This window comes from Hylaeus anthracinus, unplaced genomic scaffold, assembly GCF_026225885.1.
Source record: "Hylaeus anthracinus isolate JK02 unplaced genomic scaffold, UHH_iyHylAnth1.0_haploid 11985, whole genome shotgun sequence".
Classification (NCBI taxonomy): Eukaryota; Metazoa; Arthropoda; class Insecta; order Hymenoptera; family Colletidae; genus Hylaeus; species Hylaeus anthracinus.
In genome coordinates, this window is record NW_026534333.1 from 10,210,300 (window position 1) to 10,220,088 (window position 9,789).

The 9,789-nt window shown below is 39.7% G+C and overlaps 1 protein-coding gene across 2 annotated transcripts in view; it reads left to right on the plus strand.

Moving 5' to 3' along the window:
• The window catches only part of LOC128887225 (5-hydroxytryptamine receptor 2B-like), a 171,031-nt gene that overhangs the window by 5,916 nt on the left and 155,326 nt on the right, over positions 1–9,789 (plus strand). Inside the window, exons 2-3 of one of the 2 annotated variants that reach the window (XM_054142901.1) lie at positions 4,124–4,269; positions 8,154–8,351. The gene's annotated coding sequence lies outside the window, so the exon portion shown is untranslated. The remainder of the gene's footprint in view (positions 1–4,123; positions 4,270–8,153; positions 8,352–9,789) is intronic. The other variant, XM_054142902.1, reaches the window with a different exon arrangement.

The following is a 9,789-nucleotide window of genomic DNA, read 5'->3' on the forward strand; positions in this document are numbered from 1 at the left end:
TATTCAAGCAATCAGACGATTGACACCATTATTTAATAAACGATTCCGTTACGACTAGATCGTTCGTCAAAAGAAAAATCGAATTGGCGTGAACGGAACGTCGGAATCGCGTTTCAAAAATTTCGTTTCTCGCCGCGCAAATCGTTCCTCGATGCTCCTTTGATCGCAGCCACGTTACGGAATCTAAATTCCACGAGCCACCGAATACCCAGCTCTCTTCGTCGATCGACCGATACGTAGATCCTTGTTGGCAGGCAAATTGAATTTTTCTCGACTGTTCTCGGTCCAAAAGGGGCATGCTCTGGTTCTTTATTAAAAAGTCTCCGTTTCCAGCGGCGTTCGGCAAAACGTAATCCACGATTATGGTTATCGAGCAGGTAGAAATCAATGGGAACAATTAACGAGCAATTGGGTATGATTAAACCTGAAAGATCACAAATTACTGATTCCCGTTTGGAGGTTACGAATTTAAGTTATAATTAAATTATTATTATTGTCGTTATTCAATTATTTTTCTTCATTAATTTTAAATATATTTCGAAGACTGGGATGAATGAAATTCTTTACGGATCTTTGGAACAGAACAAGCAAAATAATTAGTAGATTCTTAAGTCGTTATAGTAATTTGAAATATTAGATATAAAAATAAATTCTATGCCTTTGGATTTAATTATTTATGATTGTAGCTTATAGTTGACAACTTCGAAATTTGATTGCGCAACACTATGGGCTCTCCGAAAGTGTGTGACTCGGGAAAGATTCAAATTTGCCTGCTTTTTTCTTAAATAAATCATGAAATCGTTTTAGAAAGATATAGAATTAATGTTTATAGCTAACATATACATTTGGCAATGCATTAATACGAATCAAGAAAAATTACGAAGAATAAAGGAACACTTTGAGCCTCATTAATATAGGCCCAATTAATATCATCCAATCTAAAGACTACGAATGTTTATGCAAATTCATATTTTCATATACACCGATGAAGAGCAGAAACTTGAATTAAATTATGTTTTGCCATCTAAATTTCATTCTTTACATATACATGCATTAGTACACATCCTTGTACATTTTCAAATCCTGTATGTACACTTGCCATGAATGCATAAATACCCGCGAGTCCACCGACTAATCCGACAATTACGAATGATTATTACAAAAGTAATTACAAAGTAATCACCGGCCAACTTTCATCTCTGGGAGATTAATCGACGAAACAGGCCACTCGCCGCGGTTCCTCGGCTCGTTACTAGATCGCTGGAGCTAGGAGAATCAAGCAATTACCGCTTCTTTCGAACGACGTTAACCCGACCTCAATCCGTGCACTCTCTTTTTCTCGTTTGCCTGATCGTCGACGATCTGTAAAGCTCCTAGGACGACGGCGACCGCAACGACGTCGTCCCGGAGTTCGACGTAACGCACGGGAAAGCACCGATTACTCGCTTCGAGTAACCACCTTGGATCGTCGTTAGAAACGTTGCTTCGAGTATTTACAGTCGCACAGGACCATCGGTCCCTCAGGATCGGCTCAGGATGTAAAAATAAATATGTGATTTGAAAGCTTACGTGCAATGCATTTGGTCCTCTCTTGCGGTATTTCTCAGACTTTGCCCTACCGTAAAGTCATTTATGGAAGCGTATCGTTGTAAAATTGTTTGAGAAATCAAGTTTTCTGGCATTTCTCGGATTCTAACCGTTTGAGTCCCAAGCAGCGCGATCGCATTGTTCAGACTTTATGTCGAGAAAATCCAGTACTCGTTTAGAGAAAGCAGGGTTGCACTGTTTGTGATTCTTCTACAGTGTTTTTTTCAATACCCCCTGGGACTCAAACGGTTAAATATCGCACGCCTGAATCAAAGATCGTTTCTTTTTAACACACATTTTGAAACCGTGGATCGACGAATATCGATAGTTGGGAGACCACCAAAGGCACTTGTCCTCGACCAGCAGCCAACAGCAACTCGAGTCCGTGTAACACGATGACAGTATTACGACCCACACAGCCCCTCCCCCCTCCGGTCGATGTAATGCGAATCACCTTCTTTCTTGGAGGCCACGGACGCCTGGGATTTGAAACGAGAGATCGCGGACGATCTCTCGCGTTGCTGCAACGGCATCCATCGAATCGACGCGGTCCAGAGTTTTCCCATTACGGAAACAACGCGGTCATTCGCTTAACGTTGCGGCTTTTCACCGATCGCCGACGAGTTCCCCAGCCACGGAACGACAATACGTTGCGACCTAATCGTTGTTTGCGCTCGCCAGTTGGAGTGAAAGTTTGCAGAGTTTTCCGTCCACAGTGCAATTCTTACTGTTCAGTTTTCGCGGTTGCAAGAGGTGTTACTGTAATTTAAAGAGACCCCGAGCTTTAGAAACGTCCACCTCTCTCGTAATTGAGCCATTTATTTCACAAATTATTACGAATTAACTCTATAAAACAAAAAGTTGAGAAATGCGATGAAATAACGTACATTGTTTTTTTTTTTTTTTAAATTTCCTTTGTAACACGAATTCAAATAAACATCGAAAAAAGTTTTTTCTTTTTCGAGAAAATTAATATAAATATAAAAAGTCATTACTAGACTTTGAATGTGCAAGATACTACAAAGTGCAAACAATGTGCAAGATTATAAAACAGATTGAATGTAAAGTTCATGTTATAATATTTTCAGAATAAAATAAATTCCTATTTAGGTTCAATTTTTGTAGACGCGTGCGCGAAGCTTGTATTTTGCATAAAGATCCGCAGTCTAGTCATCGCTATACCAAGTGCTTTGCACTAAAATTTCAGATTTCTCAAAAAAGTGGAGTTAATCGATTCGTGCAGTGAACGGTTCGATTGTTCATTCGTGTCAGACAGAACAGAGGGACTGCGTTTCGTTTGACGAAAATCGAGGTTGGTTAGGTGAACGATCCACCGTTTTGTTTCGTTTCTTGCAGAGGGGTTGGGGGCCAACCTCCAACCCTGCGATTAAGTCTGGCCGCTGTCTCTCCCCGCCAATCTCATCCGGTGGCGCTAAAACCATTCGTCGGAGACGGAGAAAAGTTTCGATCTCGACTTCGTCGGAGTCCGACAATGAAAGTTCTTCGGATAGTTCCCTCGGTTTCTTCTAAAGGCGATGCAAATGCACAGTAGCGATGAAAGGAAGTTCGTCGCGACGTCTGACAAGTCGACAGCTCCCTGGGCTGATTTCTTCCTTTCGACTCCACGGAAATGAAAATGTTCCACGATGCTGGCTCGGATATAAACGTGACCTTTGTTTCCATGAATTTATCGACGAGATATTTTAGAAATAGGGAGGAGTTGTTTTTGTAGAGAGTAAACGCTGAGTTCCGGAAATCCTTGCGGGATACTTATTAGCGAAGTTTATTAATTATCTGGTAGCGCGACTCAGAAGTTGCATATATATTGTGTACACTTTTAATATACGATTTCATTTTATTATCAATGTTTGTATATCTATTGCGATCGTAATAGAAGAGAATAGTCTATACATCTGGTTATAACGACTCTAAACTAAAAAAAAAACTAGTATAAATTTAAATTATGCAACAGGGTTTGTTGTAAAATATGAGCCATGGTTATCAAGTGCATATAGAGTTCAAAAATTTAAATTTAAATGAATTTAAATTTTGGAAGAAGTTCTTACATTTTGTCTATGACTTTACCCACGCTTCCACACTATGGAGGATAGTACTTCAACTTAACGATGTGGTGATTAAATATTTCAGTATAAACTAGCCCTACAAATAATTAAATGCAATCACGCAGGATTCATTCCTACACTTAACACTTTATTTACCAACTATTATTAAAAATAGTATTTGAGGTACTTTCTCTGTAAATTATACCCAGCTCTGTCGGAAGAATACGTTTCTCTACTTCATCCGTCTGGAGTTCCTTCGAGTTTCCTCTCGCCAAGTTTCCCTTTCAAATTCCCTCGCAGCTTCGACACTCCCGTCACGTTCTCGACGGAATAGGAGAAACGTTCGATCTCGACGCGACCCTGTCGGCCCTTTGTTCGTCACTCGCGATTATTAAAATTCATTAGTTCATCGAGCGTGATAACCCTCGCTCGACGGAGCGTAAGATCGTCGGATTAAGAAAGGTCGTTAACAGGGTCACCTTTGTCGTCCGCTGCTACGCATGCCAGAAATACATCCACGATCGTAACGCGTTACATAAGGTCCCGTCGCGTATCCTGTGACTCTGGTTGGAACTTCGTCCCGTTTGCTCTTTCCTACGGGACGTTAAAATGGTAGAAGGTAAATAGTTTTATAGTAGAGTGGGTAATTTAATATGTCAAGAAATGTTGCGAGTTGGTACAATGGTTTTACGATCGTGGAAGTTAATGATTTGAAGTATCAACACTAAACTTACGAGGTTTTCAAATTTTTTTATATAATTCTTAATTCTTATTCGATTTAGGTTCACGTGAAATATTTTCGCATTTAATTGAAAAAAGTGTCTCTGAGACTATTCACTTGTCCCATCACAATAGAAATAGTTATAAATGATCGTCGGTAGGTTTAGTGTTAAGGAGAGTGAAAGTACTGAAGAAAAAGTCAATTAAAGTATTTCTTTTTTATAATATAACAATATTTTTATGGAGATGTCTGTATCTCAGACAAAGGGTTCCTAGATCATTATTCTCAATTTTTATTATTCCTGACAGGTACGCTTCCCGTTAAGTTCCAACACTCTACTGCTGTTGACAAATAAGGGACTCTGTTTAGAGAGATATTAATTTCTTTCCCTCTATTAAGTTTATTTTCTCTAGCTAGGTACTTCTGGCCCCTTAAAATATTAAGCTTTCCCATGTAGATGCCTATAAGAAAACTGTAAAAGACAATTTCTACCTCGTGGCGCGAGAAACGAGTAACATAACGCCCTTCCATCGAAACTGTGACATCGAGAGACCTGTTCCTCGCTCTGCAGTGATTCTATCCCATCCCATCCTCCCTTTCCCTTCATTAACTCAGTCACAAATTTTTCTTTATCCTCTTATCGGATTCAATTCGGTCCCGGCTTAATGGCCTACAAAAATTCCCAGCCACCTAACCCGCCGGCCCTCGCGCAAATACTTCATCTCGAGAGGATGATTTCCTTAATCTACGGACAGTCAGAGGGGGAAAAAGAGAATTAGAAGAAGTTGGCTTCCATCTGCTCCGAAGTCCGGCTATTGGCGATTTTACATCGCGGCGAATCAATTAGCACGCTCTTTGAATGTTAAATATTGGCGACGAATATTAATTAAAATATTAAAGACGAGGTGCCAAGATCTATTGTTTCATCGTCTTGGAATGAGAAAGCTTCTCGTTGTCATCGAAACGAATGATCGTTTGACTAGAAACCGCGATTCATCGCTATTTGATTTAACAAGGAAATTATAGGCTACGAATAATACTACGTACCCATTTCGTCGCCTCACTGCATTTTTCACCATAAAACGTGACATGAATTTCGGCTGTTCGAAAATAAAAAGATTTTCAATCTTAAAAATATAAAAATTTCGACAATGACATTGACGTAAAGTCTATCGATGATAGCAATTCGTTGTGTACTTGAACCTCGACTACCTAGTTCGCCTAACTCGTACCTACTTGACTTTTTGGTTCTAAGCACCTAAACCTGTTGCTGCACAAATTAAGCATGCAAGGATGACGACCACCTCGGTATCTCGCAAGTTGGCTTCCAGTTAGTTAACGCGAAGTGCAGGGATTCGCAATTGAAAGGTTAAACATTAAACTCGGAAGAGAAACAAATAACCAAATTACAAAATTACATGTAAATTTGTTTGTTCTGCGCGAACAATTAATAAAGTATTAGGAGGAATAATTTATTGGATTTAACAGAACATTCGGGTAAACCGCACGGTACCGGAAATTTAATATTATATTAATCGGATTACAATGATATGTACATATAGTCACAAAAGTACCTCTCCACTTCGTTCTATAGTATTAACAATTTTCATTCACTTTAATGTGGACCTTAATTAATGTACTGCAAAATATTAATTATGCAGCTTGATAAAAGAAGTGAAATACTCCTTTGACAAGTACAATAGTTATATTTAATTATAATGATGTTGCAAACTGTGTATCTTAATATAAATCAAACCTTGGATGTTCAGTAACATATGAAAGATTTAAACCAAAGGTAAAGTAAAAGTATTCGAAGTGATGGAATTTATTCTTATAATCAGTTACATTTCTTTTGAGTAATTTCGTGTGTGGATGACCTAATAGGTTCCGAAATATTGGACCACGTAAGTTTTGTCCCGCTAGATCGCTGAAATATCACACTGGGCGTTCTCTTCTTTATTTGCTGTTTTTTTCAAACTGTATAACAGAACATATTTATTTTCTTACTTCTTACCCATTTCATCGCCTCACAGCATGTTTCACCATATAACGAGACACGAATTTCGACTGTTCGAAAATAAAAAGATTTCCAATCTTAAAATTAAACTAAACCTTCGCCCATTAAAAAGTCAGGATCTGCAGAAATCGGACTTAATGCAACCATTTCTGGACTCGCAACGTCAGCGTAATTGGTCCCCGCTACTGCAAGTACTCTCTTAACGCAGAAGCTCATTAAAAACCGTGCGTTGCTTGTCGCACCGCGAGCTCTTCTTGGGAGAGACAACTATTAGCAAAGGCTCCTCTTGCGACGCGGTTAGCGCTTGGTACCCCGAAGGTCCTAAAACCGCTATAAAACGGTGGTAGTTTGCGCGGAGTCGAAGCTCACCCCCTTCGTCGCGCGATAAACTGACCGCGGCCCAGAGTTCTGGCACCCCAGAGAGGCGGACGCCACCGAAAGTACACGAACTACCGACAGACCATCGGGCGAGACTCTAATACCCGCTATCACACCTCTTACTCCGTCCCTTTCAGCGTCGTTCGTTCCAAAGCCTGACGGTCCCGGATCAACCCCCTACCCCGGATACTAAATCCACCCCGAGGCGTCCTGTTCGGTGCTCCCAGCGAAAAACGAGGCCGCGCCGCTCGCTGGTACTTTCAGCTTGGCTAAAACGCGCCCGACACCGGATTATCGGCCGTCGTGATTCGGTATTCGTTAGAAATAAATGGCCGCTAATGGTATTTCCGGCAGGTGTCTCGGCCGATAATGCGCGGCCGCGGCTAAAGCGATGATAACGCCGCGCTGGTCACTGCCCCGACTCCTGGGGGGCCTCCGTTAACCACTCGCGATCCAATGACGTCGGGAAACTGTCTTCACTGGCTTGGAAATCACGCGAGTGGATGGTTGGTTATCTGGTGAATTTAATTTACGAAAAGAGGAAGGATGGTGTTTTTCGGCGTTTCGATTGGGAGTGGTAGGGTAAAGATCGAGAGAGAATGTCTGCCGATGATATGCCACTTTATCTAGGAGTGGAGCTGTATATTTTCTGGAGAATATTGTGATTATTAGACTGCGGATCTTTATGCATTTATAGAAAATTTGAATCTGCAAGAAACTACAACATGCAAACGATATGCAAGAATATAAAAAAGGTTGAGAGTAAAGTTCATATTATAATATATGCAGAGTAAAATTATTTCCTATTTAGGTTCGATTTTTGCATAAAGATCCGCAGTCTAGTAATAATGAATAGCAGAAAAGAATACTTAAGGAAAGTGTGAAGAGTGTAAGGGTAAGAATAATGGTTCTAAAGATTCAAAAGGAAATGAGTAATTATTCTCTCATGCTTTCCAAGAATATATGCAGCCTCTTTGGAAATTGTTGTTCATTGAAGTATTACACAAGAATCAATGGTACCGTTGAACTGTAAAAATATTAATATTAAATTAGAATTCTTTAAAGAGGAATGTTATTTCTTTTCAAATGTATTTGTACACCTTCCATTTCGTTACTACTCCGATCTTTCTATCAAGCCTTCAGATGGCTAATATCATTATTTAAATTCTTGACGAACTAAAGAATTGTTGAGAGAGTTATACAATTGAAGAATTTGTAAAATTATTTAAAAAATGGTGAAATTATCGATTTACAAGTTCACGAAAGTATTAGTAAATTTCAAAATTATCAAAATCTCTTATCAAATTATTTGAACATTCACCTATTATCGATCCCCCGAAATTTCAATACAATATAAATAAAGAGAAATTCATATTTTGGTTTCCAGGACAGCTCGTTCGAGGAACGCATGTTTTAATCCTCGCCGTCGACCGTAAACGTCGAGCCACGCTGGATCCATCGTTGTTCGATCACGTACAGCGACGTCCTGGACCTGCGTCGCGCTGTCTGGGGAGGACGTCAGTGGCGACGATAATGATGCACGTCGTCTACCGCTGAGGGATCGAGGCCTGCGTCAACATTTAAGGTAGGAGCTTACGAAACAGTCACGTACACACGCGCGCGTGACTTCTGCCGAGATGAATGCAACGTCGATTGGTCGACTGAAGCCGTTGCGCAGGGGAAATCTTTTTCGATAGATTTAGCGACAGAGATAACTAAATACAGAACAAAGATATTCATAGAATGGATCCGAATTATTTCTGATTAAATTTGAAAGCGTATTGTTTATTTCTATAGTAACAAAAATGGTAGGAAATAATCAGGGCATGATGTAACTTCGATAATTGTTTCTTAAGAAAGTTACGAACATTTTTTGCGAACAATTTTTTTCAGAATATTTTGTATATTGGTTTGTATATTGAATTTGGCTAAATGTCTTCTATAGTAACATCGGGTATAATGTAAAATTTACAATGCTCAAAATTGGAAGGTAAATTGCTTCCTGGATACTCTATAAGTCAGATGAGATTGTTACGGTGGGATTTCCACGCCCAGAAATAGCCTCGCATGTGACCTTCGATACTAATCCGTGGATAGCAGATCAAGAAGTTACCTTGTCAGCAGAAATCAATTTAGGGTTAAAAGATCGAATTTTCTCTACCCGCGGCTTACGTCGCTCGATTTATCCAGAAAATAGGCAATCGTCAACCATTCCCGTCCGCGAGTTTATACTCTACGGAAGAACGACGCGAATTATCCAACCTATTTTCCTTCCATCGACCTAATCGCGAATACATTATCCGAGCTGAAATCGTCGGAACGGCCGTTTCCAGTTACTCGAAACATCTGTACGTTCTCACAGAGCATAGGGTCGAGTTCGACGGGCTGTGTATCGTATCATTGCTGTCAAGCACAGGAACACATTTTTTTTATTTGCTCCTTTCCGTCCACGACGTTATCGTTGGTTGCTTCTACGTCCCATTATTCGACCGTGAACAATTCAGTCGCGTTGGATTCAAGACAACGACGAACGTCTGTTTACTAGAACAAAATAAAAGTTCCTATTCAATGTCTAGTCTTCACTGGACTGTCAATGTGATAGGGACGCTGTCGTTTCCGGTACAAAACATCCCGAATCTTTCGCTTCGCTTCGATGCTTGTAACGTTCCATGCTATCGGGATGGCCTTGTCTGTTCATGCATCTGCCTGCTGGTATCTTCATCGCCGATGGAAAATTGTTGTTTCGCCATTAGAAATTGTCACGTAATTTCGCTGAGGGATCCAGTCGCGTGGAAATGATACTGATGAAATTAATTGTATTGTATGACAATCATAATAAATTCAAGTCGAATAAATTCGTTAAATATGTATTTTAAATATTATTATATTCAATATCAATCAATTCATGTTGGGTATACTCATTGTTAATGTATTGTAAATATTGTAATATTCATTACCAATAATAAATTCATGCTAGATGAATTCGTTATCAATGTATTATAAATATTATTATATTCATTATC